The 22,631-nt window shown below is 34.5% G+C and overlaps 1 protein-coding gene across 1 annotated transcript in view; it reads left to right on the plus strand.

Annotated features, from left to right (window-relative positions):
* The window catches only part of ZNF804A (zinc finger protein 804A), a 317,543-nt gene that overhangs the window by 131,300 nt on the left and 163,612 nt on the right, over window positions 1-22,631 (plus strand). The gene's annotated exons all lie outside the window — the stretch shown is intronic.

Here is a 22,631-nt window from a genome sequence, read left to right on the forward strand (position 1 = left end):
TATATATCAGTCCATGCCACTCTCTCACTTCGTCCAAGCTAACACTTCCCACTCCCCATGTCCTCAAGTCCATTCTCTTTGTATGTGTCTTTATTCCTGTACTGCCCCGACCTTCTTCACAACCAGTTTTTTTTTTTTTTTAGATTCCATATGTATGTGCTAGCATATGGTATTCGTTTTTCTTGCTCTGAGTTACGTCACTCTGCATAACAGACTCTAGGTCCATCCACCTCACTACAAATAACTCAATTTCATTTGTTTTTATGGCTGAGTAATATTCCATTGTATATATGTGCCACTTCTTCTTTACCCATTCATCTGTCGATGGATACTTAGGTTGCTTCCATGTCCTGGCTATTGTAAATAGAGCTGCAATGACCATTGTGGTACATGACTGTTTTTGGTTTTTTTTTTTTTTTTGTGGTACGTGGGCCTCTCACTGTTGTGGCCTCGCCCGTTGCGGAGCACAGGCTCCGGACGCGCAGGCTCAGCGGCCATGGCTCACGGGCCCAGCCGCTCCGCAGCACGTGGGATCTTCCCGGACCGGGGCACGAACCCGTGTCCCCTGCATCGGCAGGCGGACTCTCAACCACTGCGCCACCAGGGAAGCCCCATGACTGTTTTTGAATTATGGTTTTCTCAGGGTATATGCCCAGTAGTGGGATTGCTGGTCATATGGTAGTTCTATTTTTCGTTTTTTAAGGAACCTCCGTACTGTTCTCCATAGTGGCTGTATCAATTTACATTCCCACCAACAGTGCAAGAGGGTTCCCTTTTCTCCACAACCTCTCCAGCATTTATTGTTTGTAGATTTTTTAAAATTAATTTATTTATTTATGGCTGTGTTGGGTCTTCGTTTCTGTGCGAGGGCTTTCTCTAGTTGTGACAAGTGGGGGCCACTTTTCATTGCAGTGTGCGGGCCTCTCACTATCGCGGCCTCTCTTGTTGCAGAGCACAGGCTCCAGACGCGCAGGCTCAGTAATTGTGGCTCACGGGCCCAGTTGCTCTGCGGCATGTGGGATCTAACCAGACCAGGTCGTGAACCCGCGTCCCCTGCACTGGCAGGCAGACTCCCAACCACTGCGCCACCACGGGAGCCCTGTTTGTAGATTTTTTGATGATGGCCATTTTGACCAGTGTGAGAGGATACTCATTGTAGTTTTGATTTGCATTTCTCTAATGATTAATGATGTTGAGCATTCTCTCATGTGTTTGTTGGCAATCTGTATATCTTCTTTGGAGAAATGTCTATTTAGGTCTTCTGCCCATTTTTGGATTGGGTTGTTTGTTTTTTTGATATTGAGCTGCATGAGCTGCTTTTATATTTTACAGATTAATCCTTTGTCAGTGGCTTCATTTGCAAATATTTTCTCTGAATCTGAGGGTTCTCTTTTCATCTTGCTTATGTTTTCCTTTGCTGTGCAAAAGCTTTTAAGTTTCATTCGGTCCCATTTGTTTATTTTTCTTTTTATTTCCATTTCTCTAGGAGGTGGGTCAAAAAGGATCTTGCTGTGATTTATGTCATAGAGTGTTCTGCCTGTTTTCCTCTAAGGGTTTTATATTGTCTGGCCTTACATTTAGGTCTTTAATCCATTTTGAGTTTATTTCTGTGTAAGGTGTTAGGGAGTGTTCTAATTTCATTCTCTTACATGTAGCTATCCAGTTTTCCCAGCACCACTTATTGAAGAGGCTGTCTTTTCTTCATTGTACATTCTTGCTTCCTTTATCAAAAATAAGGTGACCATATGTGCGTGGGTTTATGTCTGGGCTTTCTATCCTGTTCCATTGATCTATATTTCTGTTTTTGTGCCACTACCATACTGTCTTGATTGCTGTGGGTTTGTAGTATAGTCTGAAGTCCAGGAGCCTCATTCCTCCATCTCCATTTTTCTTTCTCAAGAATGCTTTAGCTACTTGGGGTCTTTTGTGTTTCCATACAAATTGTGAAATTTTTTGTTCTAGTTCTGTGAAAAATGCCATTGGTAGTTTGATAGGGATTGCAATGAATCTGTAGTTTGCTTTGAGTAGTATAGTCATTTTCACAGTGCTGATTCTTCCAATCCAAGAACATGGCATATTTCTCCATCTGTTTGTATCGTCTTTGATTTTTTCATCAGTGTCTTATATTTTTCTGCATATAGGTCTTTTGTTTCCTTCAGTAGGTTTATTCCTATGTATTTTATTCTTTTTGTTGCAATGGTAAATGGGAGTGTTTCTTTAATTTCTCTTTCAGATTTTTCATCATTAGTGTATAAGAATGCAAGAGATTTTTGTGCATTAATTTTGCATCCTGCTACTTTACCAAATTGATTGATTAGCTCTGGTAGTTTTCTAGTAGCATCTTTAGGATTCTGTATGTGTAGTATCATGTCATCTGCAAACACTGACAGTTTTACTTCTTCTTTTCCGATTTGGATTCCTTTTATTTCTTTTTCTTTTCTGACTGCTGTGGCTAAAACTTCCAAAACTATGTTGAGTAATAGTGGCGAAAGTGGGCAAACTTGTGTTGTTCCTGATCTTAGTGGAAATGGTTTCAGTTTTTCACCATTGAGAACGATATTGGCTGTGGGCTTGTCATATGTGGCCTTTATTATGTTGCGGTAAGTTCCCTCTATGCCTACATTCTGGAGGGTTTTTATCATAAATGTGTGTTGAATTTTGTTGAAAGCTTTTTCTGTATCTATTGAGATGATCATATGGTTTTTCTCCTTCAATTTGTTAATATAGTTTATCACATTGATTGATTTGCATATATTGAAGAATCCTTGCATTCCTGGGATAAACCCCACTTGATCATGCTGTATGATCCTTTTCATGTGCTGTTGGATTCTGTTTGCTAGTATTTTGTTGAGAAGTTTTGCATCTATGTTCATCATTGATATTGGCCTGTAGTTTTCTTTTTTTTTTGATGTCTTTGTCTGGTTTTGGTATCAGGGTCATGGTGGCCTCATAAAATGAGTTGGGGAATGTTCCTCCAGCTGCTATATTTTGCAAGAGTTTGAGAAGGATAGTTTTTAGCTCTTCTCTAAATGTTTGATAGAATTCGCCTGTGAAGCCATCTGGTCGTGAGCTTTTGTTTGTTGGAAGATTTTTAATCACAGTTTCAATTTCAGTGCTTCTGATTGGTCTGTTTATATTTTCTATTTCTTCCTGGTTCAGTCTTGGAAGGTTGTGCTTTTCTAAGAATTTCTTCCCGGTTGTCCATTTTATTAGCATATAGTTGCTTGTAGTAATCTCTCATGATCCTTTGTATTTCTGCAGTGTCAGTTGTTACTTCTCCTTTTTCATTTCCAATTCTATTCATTTGAGTCTTCTCCCTTTTTTTCTTGATAAGTCTGGCTAATGGTTTATCAATTTTGTTTATCTTCTCAAAGAACCAGCTTTTAGTTTTGTTGATCTTTGCTATTGCTTCCTTCATTTCTTTTTCATTTATTTCTGATCTGATCTTTATGATTTCTTTCCTTCTGGTAACTTTGGGGTTTTTGTGTTCTTTCTCTAATTGCTTTAGGTGTAAGGTTAGTTTGTTTATTTGAGATGTTTCTTGTTTCTTGAGGTAGTATTGTATTGCTATAAACTTCCCTCTTAGAACTGCCTTTGCTGCATCCCATAGGTTTTGGGTCATCGTGTTTTCATTGTCATTTGTTTCTAGATTTTTTTTGATTTCCCCTTTGATTTCTTCAGTGATCTCTTGGTTATTTAGTAGTGTATTGTTTAGCTTCCATGTATTTGTGTTTTTTACAGATTTTTTTCCTGTAATTGATATCTATCTCATAGCACTGTGGTCAGAAAAGATACTTGATACAATTTCAGTTTTCTTAAATTTACCTAGACTTGATTTGTGACCTGAGATATGATCTATCCTGGAGAATGTTCCATGAGCACTTGAGACGAAAGTGTACTCTGTTGTTTTTGGTTGGAATGTCCTGTAAATATCAATTAAGTCCATCTTGTTTAATGTATCATTTAAAGCTTGTGTTTCCTTATTTATTTTCCTTTTGGATGATCTGTCCATTGGTGAAAGTGGGGTGTTAAAATCCCCTACTATGATTGTGTTACTGTCAGTTTCCCCTTTTATGGCTGTTAGCATTTGCCTTATGTAATGAGGTGCTCCTATGTTGGATGCATAAATATTTACAATTGTTATATCTTCTTCTTGGATTGATCCCTTGATCATTATGTAGTGTCCTTCTTTGTATCTTATAATAGTCTTTATTTTAAAGTCTATTTTGTTTGGTATGAGAATTGCCACTCCAGCTTTCTTTTGATTTCCGTTTGCATGGAATATCTTTTTCCATTGCCTCACTTTCAGTCTGTATGTGTCCCTAGGTCTGAAGTGTCTCTTGTAGACGTCATATATATGGGTCTTGTTTTTGTATCCATTTAGCCACTGTCTGTCTTTTGGTTGGAGCATTTAATCCATTTACATTTAAGGTAGTTATTGATATGTATGTTCCTCTTACCATTTTCTTAATTGTATTGGGTTTGTTATTGAAGTTCTTTTCCTTCTCTTGCATTTCCTGCCTAGGGAAGTTCCTTTAGCATTTTTTGTAAAGCTGGTTTTGTGGTGCTGAATTCTCTTATCTTTTTCTCGTCTGTAAAGGTTTTAATTTCTCTGTCGAATTTGAATGAGATCCTTGCTGGGTAGAGTAATCTTGATTGTAGGTTTTTCCCTTTCATCACTTTATATACGTCCTGCCACTCCCTTCTGGCTTGCAGAGTTTCTGCTGAAGGATCAGCTGTTAACCTTATGGGGATTCCCTTGTATGTTATTTGTTGGTTTTCCCTTGCTGCTTTTAATATTTTTTTCTTGGTATTTAATTTTTGATTGTTGTCTTGCAGTGTTTCTCCTTGGATTTATCCTGTATGGGACTCTCAGTGCTTCCGGGACTTGATTGACTATTTCCTTTCCCATATTAGGGAAGGTTTCAACTATAATCTCTTCAAATATTTTCTCAGTCCCTTTCTTTCTCTTCTTCTTCTGGGACCCCTATAATTTGAATGTTGGTGCATTTAATGTTGTCCCAGAGGTCTAAGACTCTCCTCAATTCTTTTCATTCTTTTTTCTTTATTCTGCTCTGTGGTAGTTATTTCCAGTATTTTATCTTCCAGGTCACTTATCTGTTTTCTGCCTCAGTTATTGTGCTATTCATGCCTTCTAGAGAATTTTTAATTTCATTTATTGTGTTGTTCATCATTGTTTGTTTGCTCTTTAGTTCTTCTAGGTCCTTATTAAACATTTCTTGTACTTTCTCCATTCTATTTCCAAGATTTTGGATCATCTTTACTATCATTACTCTGAATTCTTTTTCATGTAGACTGCTTATTTCCTTTTCATTTGTTTGGTTTGGTGGGTTTTTGCCTTGCTCCTTCATCTGCTGTGTGTCTCTCTGTCTTCTCATTTTGCTTAACTACTATGTTTGGCATCTCCTTTTCACAGGCTGCAAGTTCATAGTTCCTGTTGTTTTTGGTGTCTTCCCCCAGTGGCTAAGGTTGGTTCTGTGCGTTGTGTAGGCTTCCTGGTGGAGGGGAAATGTACCTGCGTTCTGGTGGATGTGGCTTGGTCTTGTCTTTCTGGTGGGCAGGACCACGTCCGGTGGTATGTTTAGGGATGCCCGTGATCTTATTATGATTTTAGGCAGCCTCTTTGCTAATGGGTGGGGTGTGTTGCTGTCTTGCTAGTGTTTGGCCTAGGGTGTCCAGCACTGTAGCTTGCTGGTCGTTGAGTGGAGCTGGATCTTAGCATTGAGTTGGAGATCTCTGAGAGAGCTTTTGCTGTTTGATAGTACGTGGAGCTGCGAGGTCTCTGGTGGGTCAATGTCTTGAGCTTGGCTCTCCCATCTCAGAGCCTCAAGTCTGATACCCAGCTGGAGCACCAAGACCCTGTCAGCCACATGGCTGCAACTTGAGACATGACCATTCGCACCCCATTCACCTGCGTTGGTCAGGTGGGGTCTTCTTTTTCACTACCTGTGTTTTATGCCTTGTGTTTTTGACTGCAAGGCATGTGGGATCCTAGCTCCCCAACCAGGGATCAAACACGCACCTCCTGCATTGGAAGGTGAAGTCTTAACCACTGGCTGCCAGGGAAGTCCCTATAAAGATTCTTAAAATGATTTTTTATATTTATTTCTCTCAAGATCTTTCTTGTCCTTCAGCTGCCATGGAATCTTTTTATTTATCTGCAAATTCCTAAATTTCGTCTGATAATTATATTTTCCTCCTGCCCTCTTCATTTTATTTTTTGTGATAATATCTCTTAACATAAAATATACCGCCTTAGCAAATGTTTAAGTATACAACACAGTATTGATAACTATAGGCACTATGGCGTATAGTAGATCTCTATTATTTTGAATGCTCTGATTTTCTCCATATCCCCTTCCTTCTAGATCTGTTTGTTGTTGTTTTCACCAGTAACCCTGTACTGGCTTTCCAAAATAAGTAAGTCAGGGTCCTTTTATGGTATCTCAGAGTTTCACCTCATCCAATTGTCAGATTCTTCACAGTAAATGTCCAGGCCCCAAGAGAATGATATGGGAGAGAAGAGAGAGATTGTGAATTCACACAAGTAAGATTCTCTTTTGCTGAAAAGGTGAAAAGGAGCTATCACCTTACATATAAGGTGTCAAAGAAACCTATGGTCCTTTTTCTTAGTATATTTAATTATATGTATTTATTAATAAGTTGAGAAACTAGGAAGATATTGACAGCAAAGTTAAAGATGATCTTTTCTAGATAGTAAAATGTGGCTGCTTTGGTGTACAACAGTTACTTTTAAGTTTCAGAGAAAAGAGCTGTTCAAAAGTCAATTTGCCATCAAAACGCTGTGTGAAAATAAACCCAGGCTCACCACAGCTGTCCCGGTCATCCTATGCTTAAGTACAATCATTCATTGGTATCTGAGGGGGATTGGTTCCAGGACCCATCCCCCTACACAGGTACCAAAATCCATGGATGACCAAGTCTCTTATGTGAAATAGCGTGGTATTTGCCTACAACCCACCCCTATCCTCCTGTTTACCTTAAATCACCTCTAGATTACTTATAATACCTGATACAGTGTAAATGCTATGTAAATAGTTGCCAGTGTTGTTGGTGTGGCAAATTCAAGTTTTGCTTTTTGGACTTTTCTGGAATTTTTTTTTTTTTTTTTTTTTTTTTTTTTTTTTTTTTTGCGGTGTGCGGGCCTCTCACTGTTGTGGCCTCTCCCGTTGCAGAGCACAGGCTCCGGACGCGCAGGCTCAGTGGCCATGGCTCACGGGCCTAGCCGCTCCGCGGCATGTGGGATCTTCCCAGACCGGGGCACGAACCCGTGTCCCCTGCATCGGCAGGCGGACTCTCAACCACTGCGCCACCAGGGAAGCCCAGGACTTTTCTGGAATTTTTTGAATATTTTCAATCTGCATTGGTTGAATTGGGGGATGCAGAATTCATGTATAGGGAGGGTCAACTGTAATCTATTTGTTGGTCTATCTCTGCAGCAACAAATTTAAATGCTGCATTGTAATTAATACTTAGGACAGTATAAATGAACCCTCAGAGAAGTTTAAATTTTCTTCTGTACGTGTGCTTTGTTTTAAATGATTGGAAAATAGATGGTGCATACAGAAACGTTCCATCTGAAAAGTTTAGGTTTTAGGAATTTTGTGTTAAAGTTGGTAGTTTAGAAAATGTGAATATATAATAGAAGCTACTGTGAATGTTCCCAAAAACTGAAGCTAAGTTCTGAATTTTCACATTTATAACTAAACTGGAGTATATTTCATTTACCAATTATATTTATAATTATTTCAGAATTGCTCAGAAGTACCTTCCAGAGAATTTAAAGTGAGAATGCTTTACTCACTACTGAACATGAAATGATTAAACATAAATTCTGAAAGTCAAATAATGTCATTGAAATAATTTAACAATAGAAATTATCACTTTTGGTTTGTATAGCTCTATACAGGTAATTAAGGTGAAATGCTGTTTTGTCTTTCCTACATGTGATCATCAATTCTATAAAAATAACTCTCCCCCAAAAAAGTTTCATCAGAGTTCGAAACTTTGGCATTGAGAGACATCATAAAATAGTGGTAAAACTCCTTCATGTTAATAGTATTTACCCTACAGGAAAGTTTAGGCTTCATTTACAGTGTGCAACCATTCAAAACAACATAACTTTGCTATGCTATTAAAGTAATCATCCAATTTAAGAACATATTACTTTGAAGACACCATGTGGCATAATACAGAATCTAGAGGGAAGAATTGGTCTTACTATGGATTTTTAGAGAAAGTATAAAATAACATGGATAATCTGTTCAATAGCCCTGTTCAATATTAAAAATTATCACAAGCTCAGGAGGTTGGCACAAAAGCACATTAAAGAATATTTTTTCTTTTTAAATAAAAACTCATTCTAAAACTATGTTTACATACATTTAAGTGGAAAATGGTCTACATGATAGGAATTTTTTAAAACTGTATTTTCTGACATATATTACATGCTTAGCAACATACCTGCCTATTTCACTGTAATTGGCAGATGAGGATATTCTCCAAAAGGAACTGAAGGGTAGCACAATATACCACCCCACAATATGCCTCTTAAGGATTATCTTGAGCTGGTTATTTTTGAAGAAACAGCAGATGCAGGAGAAGCTCTGAAAAATCAATAGAAATTACCCTTTTTTAAGATAAATTTACTTTTATAAGGAAAATCTCCATTTGCAAAGGTGTCTCCCTCTCAGTACCAAGAAGAGGAGGATGACTACATCTCTAGAAACTCTCATCAATGGAGAGGGCAGCAGACCTAAATCTGCTTAAAAACCTTATCCTTATTTACCGTGCTATGCTTTTCCTATAACTTCCCATAACTGGTTCCCCACCCTCCACAACATCTTCTTCCGTCTTTAGGAGGAGATGGTACTTAAGGTGATGGCTTGGACCATTTGTTACTACCATGACTCACTGAAGACTCAGATGGAGGTCAGCATTTTTTAGCAATAAAGTATTTTTGTTTTGTTTTGTTTTGTTTTTTGTTTTCTTTTTGTGGTACGCGGGCTTCCCACTGCTGTGGCCTCTCCCGTTGCGGAGCACAGGCTCCGGATGCGCAGGCTCAGCGGCCATGGCTCACAGGCCCAGCCGCTTCGCGGCATGTGGGATCTTCCCGGACCGGGGCACGAACCCATGTCCGCTGCATCAGCAGGCGGACTCCCAACCACTGCGCCACCAGGGAAGCCCCAATAAAGTATTTTTAATGAAGTTATGTATGTTGTTTTATTTTTAGACATCATGCTGTTGCACATTAATAGACTACAGTATAGTGTAAACATAAATTTTATATGCACTGGGAAACAAAAAAATTTGTGTGACTCTCCTTATTTCATTATGCGCTTTATTGAGGTGTTCTGGAAGCCAGCCCACATTCTCTCTGAGGTATGACTGTACTCAGTTTTGGTTATTTCCCATGTATACAGGAGGTATACATATTGTAAAACTTCTGTTTGTTTTTCCCCTGTTAATCTGTCTTTTATTCTCAGCCAAGAACCTAGAAGTGTAGAGGGAAATTTATTTTTTCTTCCCTACAGAAGAAATAGTCATTTTATACTTTGATATTTCCATAAAATGATTTTCAAAAATGTTTAAAGATAAAACCTATCTGCAAAGAAGAAATTAAAACAGGTGTACATGGATTAAAAGCTCATTTTATTTTACATAGATTATAAAAGTTACTTTAGGCATAGTATAACTACAAGTATTGGGACTATAATCTTGAGTGAATATCAGTCTCATTATTTTATAGACATTTTACCTCTCAACAGTACACTTTAGTATTTTGATTTGAAATTGTAAAAACCCTGATATACTTTTATGAGGATATTTCTTTAAGTAAGCTGTTTATTTCAAACACATCTTCCTTATTGCTTTCAGCTCACATATTACTCTGTTAAATGCACATTTTAATCACTATGAAAACAACAGCTGCTTTCCATAGTTAAGTGGCAGTTTATACAATGCACAGAAAAACTGCAATGATTAGCATTAATACTTTCAGTGTTTTCTAATAATATTTTGTGCACTAAGTTGGCTTGTAATGGACTAGAAGTTTGAGGATTTCTATATTCAAGAAATTGTTTTGCTTTTGTTCAAATATTTATAAATGATGGACTAGATGAATGGATGGATAGATAGGTTTTTTAGTTCTTTTATTCTGCAAAATCATTAATTGGCACATTGTCTTGAAAATGAACATAAATCACTGTGTAGTATTACAAATTGACAAAATCTTTATATAATGTTGAACTTGTGAGGTTCAACATACTTTTGGCAGTTCTTTTATATCCCTCATACGTATATGTTTGTTCTTATTGTTCTACTTTTACTTCTCAAAATCTCTCAACACTTTTATAGAAATTAAATTTTTGCTAAGCTATGTGCCAGGAAAAGGCCATTATAATCTTGCCTCAAGCAGCTTGCAGTAAAAGAAACATACTAATAGATGATGTTCATAAATTCTTAAAGATGGAACAAGAAATGACTTAGAATTACATTTATTACTTTATATAAGTAAATGAAGTATATAGAATATATGCATGTAATGCTCTATGCACATTTATTTGTTTTAAGTGGAGAGGAAATTAGAGTTGCCACAATTTTAAATGATATTTATGAGTTTGAAATCATGGTAAGTGTCCTAGAAAGCAGAAGAGGGCATTATGGGTCTGATGGGATTACAAAATAATGGAAATCAGGCAAATAATCAGAGAATCTCCTAATACAGTACTACATAGAAGCAAGAGAAAATTTAGGAGGATGCGTGTTAAATAAAATTGCCTGGGAAACAACTCAAATTAAAAAGAGGTACTAACACTGACATTGGTATTGGAGAGAAAGAATTTTCCTCTACCCTTTAAAGGTTCTTTTGGCTGGTCTGATGAAATCAACATGAAGCAGAGTAACAGAAGAAATTCACTTTAATTTTGTATGTATAGGAACCCCACATACATGACAGATTCAAAGACAGAAAGGTAAAATGAGGTATCTATATGCCACACTGAATGGAAAGGGGCCTGGGGCTTCAAAGAGGAGGAGGGCAATTCACAGAGCAATAAGAAAAAGAACAGATGTTTCGTAACTGGATGTTTTCCCTGCCACACAGATGGGCCACTCAGGTCAAATTTATCTCTGGAAATAATTTTCATTCTGGGAAAGACTTCCAATTTAAATTCTTCTAGGTAATTAAGGGAGGGGCAGAAGTTTCTCTGGAGCCTGCTGTTCTCAACTGCCTTTAGTTCAAAGTGGCACATGTTGAGAAGGTTCGTTGTGAACCCCTTCAGTGGTCAACTGAGTAACAGTTACTGTGTTATTCACCAAACTCTTGCTAAATACATACCTGGTGCAGATTGTACAAATGTGAATAGGAAGTAATTCCACCCCTAAGGGAGCTCACTATCTACTCATAGAGGGCATGTGAATAAATGAATTACAGTACAGTTAGAGCAATACTGGAAATGTGTACTTTGTACAGGGACAGCACAGATAAAGAAGGGGTGGAAAGATGGATGAGAGTTTGTCAGAAAGATAGGAAAGTAATTTTACAAGCAGGAATAGCAATATTTGAAAAGGTTTAGTTAGAGAAATATACAATGTGGTGGTTTTAGGGCACTAAGCTAAAGCCTAAATTATAAGATAAGAATAAAGTGAAACAGTCACATTTCTCTATACAGATAACTTTTTAAATTTATTGAATACATGGAATTTTTCCTAGGAACATTTAGAATTTTTTAAGGATTAAAATGTTCATCACCAACATAGAAATAACACACAGTGGTTAGCTGCTAGGACTTTGGAATCAGACAGTCTTGCATTTCAATTCTGGATTTGCCTGTTAAAAATAGAATGACTTTTGGAAATTTCTTAGCTTTTCTAAATTCACTTTCATCTTCTGTAAAATGGAAATAACAGTACTTACCCATAAATTTGCTATAAGTATACATAAAAAGTGCCATTGAAGTATGTAAGAATTGATAAATGTTAATATATAACTATTAGCTTGTTATTATTATTGTGAGGAAGATGTTGAAAACATAATTCTGTGTCTGCAAGCACCAGTATTATCTTCTCTATTCTTTAATAAAAGTTAAATATACTGTGCTCATCATTATGCATGATAAGATTTTTATTACCCAGGGGAGTAAAATGAGTATAAATCTAACAACACTGACATCAATTTGAGTAAACTTCTCCTACCTACAGGCATAATCTTCCACTGCCCAACATTTTTTATTAGAATTTCTAGAAATTTTTTATTTTTAAATATTTATAGATTCACATTACATTACAGAAATTTCCTGTGTACTCTTCACCTATTTGCCCTCATTAGTTGCATATTCCATAACCATAGTACGATATTAAAACCAGAATATGACAAAGGTATAATGTACAGTTCTGTGTCATTTTACCACATGTGGGTAAATGTGTGTAACCACTACCACAATCAATATGTAGTATTATTCAGTCACCAAAAGATCTCCCTCATACTGCTCCTTTATAGTCACACTCACCCCCTCCCTCACCCACTATCCCTAATTCTTGGAAACCAATAATGCGTTTTCCATCTCTATCATTTATTTCAAGAATGTTATATAAATGAAATCATATATTATGTGACCTTTTGATATTGGCTTTTGCATTCAGCATAATGCCTCTGAGATTTACTAAAGTTGTTGGTGTTTATCAATAGTACATAGCTTTCTTTACTAAGTAGTATTCCATGGTATGGCTGTACTACAGTTTGCTTAACCACTCACCTATTATAGGATGTTTTGATTGTTTCTAGTTTGGGGGCTATCACAAATGAAACTGTAGTGAACAGTCATTTACATGTTTCATGGGGACATAATTTTCATAAATGCCTCGAAATGCAATTGGAAGATTGTATGAAATGTATATTTTTAGAGTTTTAAGAATTTGTCAAATTATTTTTTAGAGTGCTTATAACATTTTACATTCACACCAGCAATATATGAGTTTTTTCACATCCTCACCAACATTTAATATTGTCACGATTGTTTTATGTTAACTGTTCTAATAGAAGTTTACTGATATCTCATTATAATATTTTAATATATTAAAATATTAATATATTTTCTATCAGAAGATAATATTCATTTTCATAGAAACATATTTCTAAATAGATAATAAATTCTTTGTCTTTCTAAAGTATGGAATTGATGTTTGGGAAAAAAAGTTAATTTTGCTATAAGTTATTAGGCAACTGAAGAAATACAAGGAAAACAAAATCTATTTCAAGTGGTTGAGACTCAAACCAGACACTGGGACTAGAGTGAAAAAAAATTCCACATTCCCATGAGAAAATACATAATTTTATCAATGATTTTCAAGAAACGCATTCACCAAAGGAAAAAAAAAGATGAACTTATCTCACTTATATGTGGAATCTATATAAAAAAAGTCTAACATAGAAGCAAATGTAGTAGATGGTGATTGCCAAGGGCTAGAAGGTGGAGGAAATGGGGAGATGCTGGTCAAAGAGTACAAATTTGCAATTACTTAGGATGAATAAGTCTAAAGATATAATGTTCAGCATGATGATTATAGTTAATAATACTATAGTGGATACCAGAAATTTTCAAAGAGGATAGATTTCAAGTGCTCCCACTACACACAAAAAATAGTGACTATGTGAAGAGATGAGTATGTTAATTAGCTTGACTTTAGTAATCATTTAACTGTGTATATGTATACCAACTCATCATGTTGTACACCTTAAACAATCATTATTGAAAATAATAATACAAATCATGTCTGTTATCTATCTTCCTGCTGTACCATCCCGAGAACTTACATTCATTACCTAAATATAGTTCTGAAAAAAGAATACTTTTGAAAAAATACAGTTGTGTTCCTTGTGTATGACTGTCTTAAGTCTTATATGACTAGTAACAGTTAAGAATTCTAAGGGTCTCAGCTTCATATTCCCTAAATTTAAAAAAAGAGTCTATGTGAAAAATATATTAAAAGAACAATTGTTTTTAGTAAAAAATGTGTTAATATAACATAATATCAGACAGAGTAAAACTCAGAATTTAGGTTCTCTAGCATTACTAACATTGAGAAATTATGTGGCACTGGAAAATAGTTTCCTTGGTAATTTAACCAAAGTAAATCCTATCTGTAACTGAAATAGCACACACACACACAAACCCATAACATTTCCTTTGCATTTTCTTAAAAGGAATTCTTTTTAATTTTTTTTCAGAACATATGTTAGCATTTCATTTAGGGTCTTATTAAAAATGTCCTGGCATTTCTGCTTGTCTGAATAGAATTTCACTACCTCACACATCTTAAGCATTATAAAATATCACATTAACCTTTCTAACAGAGCTTGATATGACACAGAAGATATATTCTTCCAGGAGAATGTATTATTCATTAAGTAAATAGTAGAAGCAATATGAAAGAATTGTCTGAGTACTAAAATTTAATCAAAGCAATTAAAGTCAAAGGTGTTAATATATAGCTAGACATATTACAGTCATCAAATATTGTTGAACTTTTCCTTCAGGAATGAAATAGACTCCTACTTCAACTACTCATCTGAACTTTTATTACGTCTTATCATTTTTGTACTAAATCATGATGCTGAGTTTATTCCAAGTACCTGTGCATAAGATACTGCGAACTTTGTATTATCTTCTATTGTGTCTATAGTTGATAAGTCATTTCTAAGTCACTATTTATTTTAGAATTGCTTTACAGATCTACTATGATAATATGCCAAAGGAAATATTTTAAGCATAAATAGAAATGATTTTATATACCATGATATTAATAATTTTCAGAAAAAAATTATTGCATGCAATGCTTTATGATTTTATAGTATCTATTTGAATGCCAAATGCTGTTTTGTAATTACACTAAAGAGTTTTGCTTATAGTCAAATATGATGACAGGAGTAATCAGTTTGTGAGCATCTACAATGTGCCATACCTCATGCTAGATAGTTTGTATTCAGAATATCTTTTGGTATTGTTATTATGGGCATTTGAAAATGAAACATAGAATAACTTACCCAAGAACATGCAACTAGTCAATAACAAACACAATCTGTGAATTGAGAATATATTAAAAATAACCTTGGATGATCATCAAATACTATGACAGGAAATAACCAATATATAGCAGTCAGAATTCCCATACCTAAAACTATGCTGGTTGAGTAAAGCTTTTGAATAGAGTCCTCAAATAAAATAAGTAGTCATTTTAAAAAAAGAGATGAATTTAGGAATGTATTTAAATATACTGCTCTTATGGAAGGGAAACACATGATACATGAAACCACCAGAAATATAAATAACTCAACAAATTTTTCTCAATACCAATGTGAATAGGCATCTGTGATACCAATATTAATAAAGTGTTATGTGGGGATACACAAAATTTAAAGCTGATTCCCCACCTGAAGCTATGCCATAGTTGGATGCTTTTAATTACAATAAAAGGGAAAACTCAAATCACTATATGATAGAGATCAGTCAATATGTATTGTTGCTTGTATGGCCTATCAAACTAGTTCCCGGTAATAGGAAATATGCATTCTGCTTCCAGCTTTAAGGCTGTTATTTCAGAGTGGGGAATAAAAAAGTTCAAGGACTGCTGGTTCCCTGCCCAAGCATAGCTGTAGGATGGGCTCTGTGGCTGCCCACATTTCCGGTTAGGCTTCCTAGTCAGGCAGTCTGGATGCTATCCAGTCATTATGTTGTACACCTTAAACTCATACTATGCTGTATATCAATTATATCTCAATGAAACTGAAAAAAAAAAAAAAAAACCACCTGCAAGGACTTTGTACCTGGAGATTTCTTCTGTATGACAAACTACTTTCCAAAGATGGGTGCTGTTCTGATCCTTCAGTGCAGAAGTCTGAGCCATGTAGATAACTGTCATAACTCTCTTATTTCCTTTGTGACACGGAAAGAAAAGTTTCTTTCTATTTTGCAATAGAAACATGAAAAATAAGCCAGCATAATTTCCAAAAAGGAATTGAGTAAGTTAAGTGGCTAATGCTTTCTTTGTACCTCTGAGTTCTTAGAAAGAGGCATAGAGATCTTGATTGGCTTGCTTAAGAAAAATAGGAAATAATCACAATGTGTTAATCTCCTTTGCTTTCCTTTGGTAGGATGTTACTGTATGGAATAAGAGGACCTCAGCTTAGGAAGCAGTACTTGATGATCTCCCATAAAAGACATATTAGTAAATGTCAATAATGAAACCATCTTTAAAAATAGTACATTTGAAATGGAATCCATGATTTCAAATCATTCAGTTGGTTCAGTTCATCTCTCAGCTTCTTGTTTTCAAAATTATTTTTAAAGTATTTTAATTTTCTCAATTTTATTCTTTGTAAGCCAATTTATAAAGCTCAAGTAATTGAAAAATCATGTTGCTGTGCGAATTATTGAATGCAAAACTGAAAAAAATCAGATTTACTTGTCTGATGGAAATGAGATGCTTAATTGAATGTTGCATGTAGAATGTAGAAATCACTTTATTACTGGCACATTTTTTTCCTCAACTCTATGTATTTATATAGCACTTATTACTATAGTGTCTAGACGTCTTAACAAATGTGCCATGCCAATATAAAACACTATATTTTCTGGCCAAACCTGTAGGAAAACCATATGGCATTGAAGTTATTGAAAAGCAAACACAAAAATAAATCACCCTGCATAATCAGACATTGGATGTTATTATTAGATTTTGATGATGTGACTTTCTCTTCACATGTTTGTCTTAAATACTAACGCAATTAAGATATTTCATGGAAATTACTACCATTGGACCTGGCTTATAAATAGTAACTAGTACTATTAATGTAACTACCAACATGGTTACCTTTACTTGCCCAAACTCCTGAAAATCTTGATATCAAGATTCAGTTAAACTTCAGGAATTATTTCAGTTACTCATTTTAAGAAGTTTATAGTTCCAGAAGCTTAAACTGTTTTCTAGGTAACTGACTAGAAAAGATAGTTTTCCTTGACTTGGTTACTTTAAAATGCATTTTAAAAAATCATTCTTTTTCTTTCTCCTATAGGTCCAAAATTAGGCTTTAAATACAATTAACAGCCTGGTCAGTAAAAGGAATATTTATGTTATCCACAAAAATAAATTTTATGACTTATACACATATTATTAAGTAAATTTTGTAGTTCTCAGAGTTGAAGGTAAAAAATAATGGTATTTGTAGATTGACTGGAGAAAGTGCTCTTAAGGCAGTCTTCAGATTAGTGCTGATTCATGTTTCCTTTTCTAAGCAAATAAAATGAGGAAAGTAACAAGAAAATATATACATATTATTACTGGCAGAACCTAGAATATGGAAGAAGTTTGTGAGAAATAATGAAGCAAAAGACTTAAAAAAATTTCTTTGTATGCTTTTAGCCTCCACCACTACCCAGGCACAGGGACAGAGAGTGGTATGAATAAACATTCCTACTCTTTTCTATGTCATTGTAGCTCATTGCAATCTTATGAGATATAAATAGCCTGCAAATTGGGAAATGTACCAGATTCTGAGTGAAAGCTTGGCTGACTGATTATGTAGAACTTTTCATGTCTTGCAGTTCTGATGCTCATTCTCCCCTCTGATTGATTCCAACACATGCATTTGCCCCTTGATGTCTAGGCTATGCTTCAGCTTTTTATTGATTACTTACAGGATGAAAAACACAGCCCAAGGCAACAGAGGTGATTTAGATGTAATCCTGACCTTACGAATTTCCTAGTTTAGTGAGGGGGAGACAATCTTGCTAGCTGCCCTTTCTTGATAATATTTTTTATGATATTTTATCCTTGCTAGTTTTGAAATTAAAAGGACCAATTTTTTTAATGAAAATATGGAGGTAATAGATAATAATGCTTATTATCTATTACCTCCATATTTTCATAAAATAATACTTAATATTCTAGTACTAGAATATACTTTGTATTCTACTTAGTATAATTAATATTCTAATACAGTATAAATAATATACTGATACTATTATTGCTTATAGTATAAGTAATAATACTTAGTATTCTAGTGTGTCTTTGTATTTTTAAATCAATATTGATTAATTCATTTTCTAGTAAGGTGCTTTTATCAGTTACAAATCATAAGAGCTATCTCTTCCCTTCTAATATTTAGACCCCTTATTTCTTTTTGTTTTTCCGTAGTGATGACCAGCACCCCCATTATTATATTAAACAGCTGTGGTGGTAATGAACATCTTTGTCTTTTGGTCAATTTTAAAGAGAATGTATTAAACATTTATTCATTAAGCCTAAGGTTTGTTATATGTTTTGGTATTACTTATATCAAATTGTGAAATGTCCCATTTACCACTAGGTTAGCTATTTTTTAAAAAATTATTAAATGGTATTAAACTTTGTCATGTGAGTTTTCTGTAACAACTGATAAATTGTATTTGTTTTCTTCTTTATCAATGCAGTAAATTACAATGGTAGGTTTTTTTCTGACGTAGAAACTTACTTTGTGATTTTAACCACATTTTTATATGATCATCATTAATAACTCTAAAAACTAAATTGAATAAATACATGCTTTGATTACCCAAGTGTAGACTTGATTTTAATTAATAAATATGTCCATTTTTCTTTCTAATAGTTACTTCAAGTTTTATTGGTCCATGGCGTATCTAAATACTAAGGTGTAGAAAGTATTTACTCACAAAACTTGGGCCTCCAGAGTGATGAAGTCCATTTGCTTAGCCTAGATAAATGGATTTCTTGACCTGAATTAGTATTTACTGGGTAAGGGACTGGAATTGTTTTTGAGAATAGCAAATATATTTTTTCAAAAACAAGAAAATTAGATCCAAAAAGGAATGAAAGATAATAAAGTGAAAGTTATATTGGGAAAATAAGCAATAGAGATCCATAGCAAGGAAAGTTGAAAGAAGGGTAAAACAGACTGAGAAATTGATGGATGAGCATCACTCAAGTTGAAGACTCTAAAGGTAAAAGCTTGGATTTAATCTATCTAGGTTGCCCAGATTCAGGAGTGGTTGTAGAAGTTTTTAGGAACTTTGGAGAACTGAAAATTCATGGACTATGTTGACATCAAATTATCTCTGATGTCCTTCTATAGGTAAATTAGATTACCTAAGGATAATGAAATGGTTACTGTACAAAGGCATTGTGGCATTGTAGTAAATCAGAACATACCTCATTATGCACCCCTTGACCAACTTAGCTTTAATGTATTCTTTTTAGTCCTTTTATGCTCCATTTGCTGCATTTACTTTCCTCTGTGTATCTGAAGGAGTGGTGATTCCAAGGATCCTACATTTGCAAGTACCCCAAAGATTTATCAAAATAGCAAGTGGAGCTTAGGAAGAAATACAATCTAGGACTCCAAAGTACCTTTAAAATGATTTGTCCATACAAAATTTGGCAAACACAATGTGGGGAGCTGTGTGATAAAAAAAAAAAAATTGAAGCAACACTTTTTAAAAATCACTATGGGCAGGAAGAAGAGAGACCTGAGTTCATTATAATTGTATGTATGTTTTGCAGATACAACATACGAGACAAATTTCTACAGAGAAAGAACAATGAAAATAGTTGTTAATTGAAATTCAATTAACATGTTATCAAAACACTCCATTTATTTATTATCTCTAGTTTGGAGGATCATTAGTAAAAATTCAGAAATAAATATATGTCTAAAATTTCACACATGATTCTCCAAGTTGATTATAGTATAAACAATAAGAATTTGATACAGTAAACTTTTTATTGTGCTTACTATATTCACAGCTTGAGATCTTATTTTAGCTAAAATGATTAACATGGAAAATAGTTGTATTAAAAGAAAATTAAAGTTTTATTCAATTTAATTAGGTTGATTTTGTCCTTGATTATATACACTACTTATATAATTAATTACACACTCAGTGAAAAAAACAGCCATTTATTCATTCACCAAATAAGAATAACAATTTACTCTGTATTGTAGTTATATGCTGATTTGAAAGGCTTAGACATTAAGATTATTTGCTATTAATTGCCTTATGTTGTGTGATTACCAGTAAAATATACTATTTCCTAAATATTCTTTGAACCAAAGTATTGTCAAGTATAGAAATACAATAGCTAATCTCCCCCACTCAATGTCCCTACTTCATCTCTCCTACTTTAGACTTTGTATGTTTTAGCCTTTTTGTCTCTCTCTGAATGCCTCAGTCCTTTCTAAGTCAAGCATAATCAAATAATGGAAATCAGAATATTATTAGAGTCAGTGAAGACATTCTCCAACATCCACTACCATATTCAAATACAGTTTTCCTTTAGAACATTAACTCAGTTGTTGAATTAGTTGAATAGGAGGTGAAAGAAAATTTTCTTCTAAGATATATCACGTTATTTTCCCCTTATTTAGCCAACACTCTGTAATAATTGTGTTCATATCTTGGGAAATGAATTCTGACATTCATTCAATACTTTTTTCATGTCAATTTTTCAAGGGGCTTGTAGGCTCAAACTGTTGCCACAGTAGTGCCATGATTAGTAATTCTCAGTCAAATCTTAAGTGAAATTTCATATGTAGTATATATTCTCAGGACTCCCCTGGTTACCTTCTTTCAGAACAGGGCTCATGTGCATTCTGCTAGAGATATGCAATGTGATTAATACCAGGTGAATGTTTTCTAGATATACCCAGTTGATTCACAAGATCGCTGTAAGCAAGGGAAATGCAGGAGTTGCGAGGATGTTAAGAAGCACATGCATCTTGATGGTGCTTATATTATATGTTTATTGAGTACTACCCAAAGACTGCACTCTGACTTTCTGATGACTCTGGAGAACAGGTCTCAATACACGGAATATTTCAGAAGCCACATCTTTTGTTTCCCAAGCATAACACCAAAGTTTTATTTTTTTCTCGAAATTCTATTCCCTTATGATTAAGTAAAACCTCAGAAAACTTACTTTAAAAATGGTATCTTTTAAAAGCAGAGTTGAGTTGCATGTTCATTTCTTTATTAGGGCAAAAGAGAGGAGTTTCTATATTAAAATGTTTTATTTTTGTTTGTAAATTTAAAAATTCAGTAATATTCTTTTTTAAAAAAATCAGTAATATTCTATGTCTTATATTCTACTTGTTCCTAACTCAAGAATTTTTATTATCCGAATTGAATAGCGTCATTAAGTTGATATGGGGGATTTCAGCCACAAAAAAAATTACTTGGCCACTTCAGTTGCTTCATCTGTAAAATGGGCTTAATAATAATACTTAATTCAGCAGTATATTGCAAGGATTAAATGACCAATGGATGTAGTTAATAAATATTAGTTATAAGATTATAAATATGAGGATTAAAGTACTTTTAATATTTGCAAAATTAGGAAACAATTTACAATACCATCCTCACTTCTGATACCCACTGCAAATTCAGGGGTCCTCAGGACCACCACTTCTGACACAAAATGCAACTTTAGGGGTTCCAAAAACCACCCTAGATTTTAATAATTTGCCAGAAGGACACATTGACCTGACTGAAAGCTGTGGTACTCACAGTTACAGTTTATTTCAGTGGAAGGATATAGGTTAAAAATCAGTCAAGAGAAGAGGTGTCTGAGGCAGAATCCAGGAAAGTAACATATATGCAAGTAGAGCTTCCAGTTGTCCTCTCCCCATAGAGTCATGGACAACACTAACTTTCCTGGCAATGATGTTTGACAACACTAACAATATTGCCAACCAGGATAGCTCACTGGAGCCTTGATTTCCAGACCCTTCACTGTCATGTAAACATGGTTGACCCACATGTAGCTAACTTCAGTCTCCAGCCCATCTGGAGGTAGAACTAATACTGCAAGACCTGAGCTCTCCATCATAAATCACTTCAGTAGATTATCTAGCATGACCCCAGGCCCTTAGCTAAACAAAGTTACTTTAATCCAGCAAGGCATTCCAAGAATTTAGAGACTGCCTCTGAGGAGCTGAAGATAAAGGCCAGATATCTCTTTGGGTAAGGATAATTCTTAACTATACACTGTTGACTTTCTGATTGCTAATATCAGTATTTCAAAGAGAAATTCAAATGTATAGATGAAATAGAGGTAGGAATTGCAGCTGCCCATTCTGTAAAAGAGTTAATAGTGTAAAGTTTGTCATAGGTTTTGCATTGAGGTAAACTGTTAATATTTTTAGAAGCAAAATGTTAATTGCATTAAAATAGTTTTTGTTTTGGCTTACAACTAACTAGAATTTTATTTGCCCTCTGGATAGCAAGTGACACTTTTCAAATTACAGATAAGGAATATAGTCACCATTTTGTGCTTATGTATAAAAAACATATTAGCATTTTAATTTACATGTTGTCTAGTCTTTATTTTTTTAGTCTATGTTGAGTTTTAGGTACTGATCTTTATCAATAAGATGCAGACTGCTTTTAAAAAAGTAGCACTGTTGGCATAAATGCAAAGTACAAATTTACATATCATTTTGAAAGAAGTAACCTTTCGTTTTAATCAGTTAGTCTCAGATGTGGTGTGTAACTATACAAGTATTTTTGTGCATTCATTTCAATCACTGTGATAATAAG

The sequence above is a fragment of the Orcinus orca genome, chromosome 7 (genome assembly GCF_937001465.1).
Source record: "Orcinus orca chromosome 7, mOrcOrc1.1, whole genome shotgun sequence".
Lineage (NCBI taxonomy): Eukaryota > Metazoa > Chordata > Mammalia > Artiodactyla > Delphinidae > Orcinus > Orcinus orca.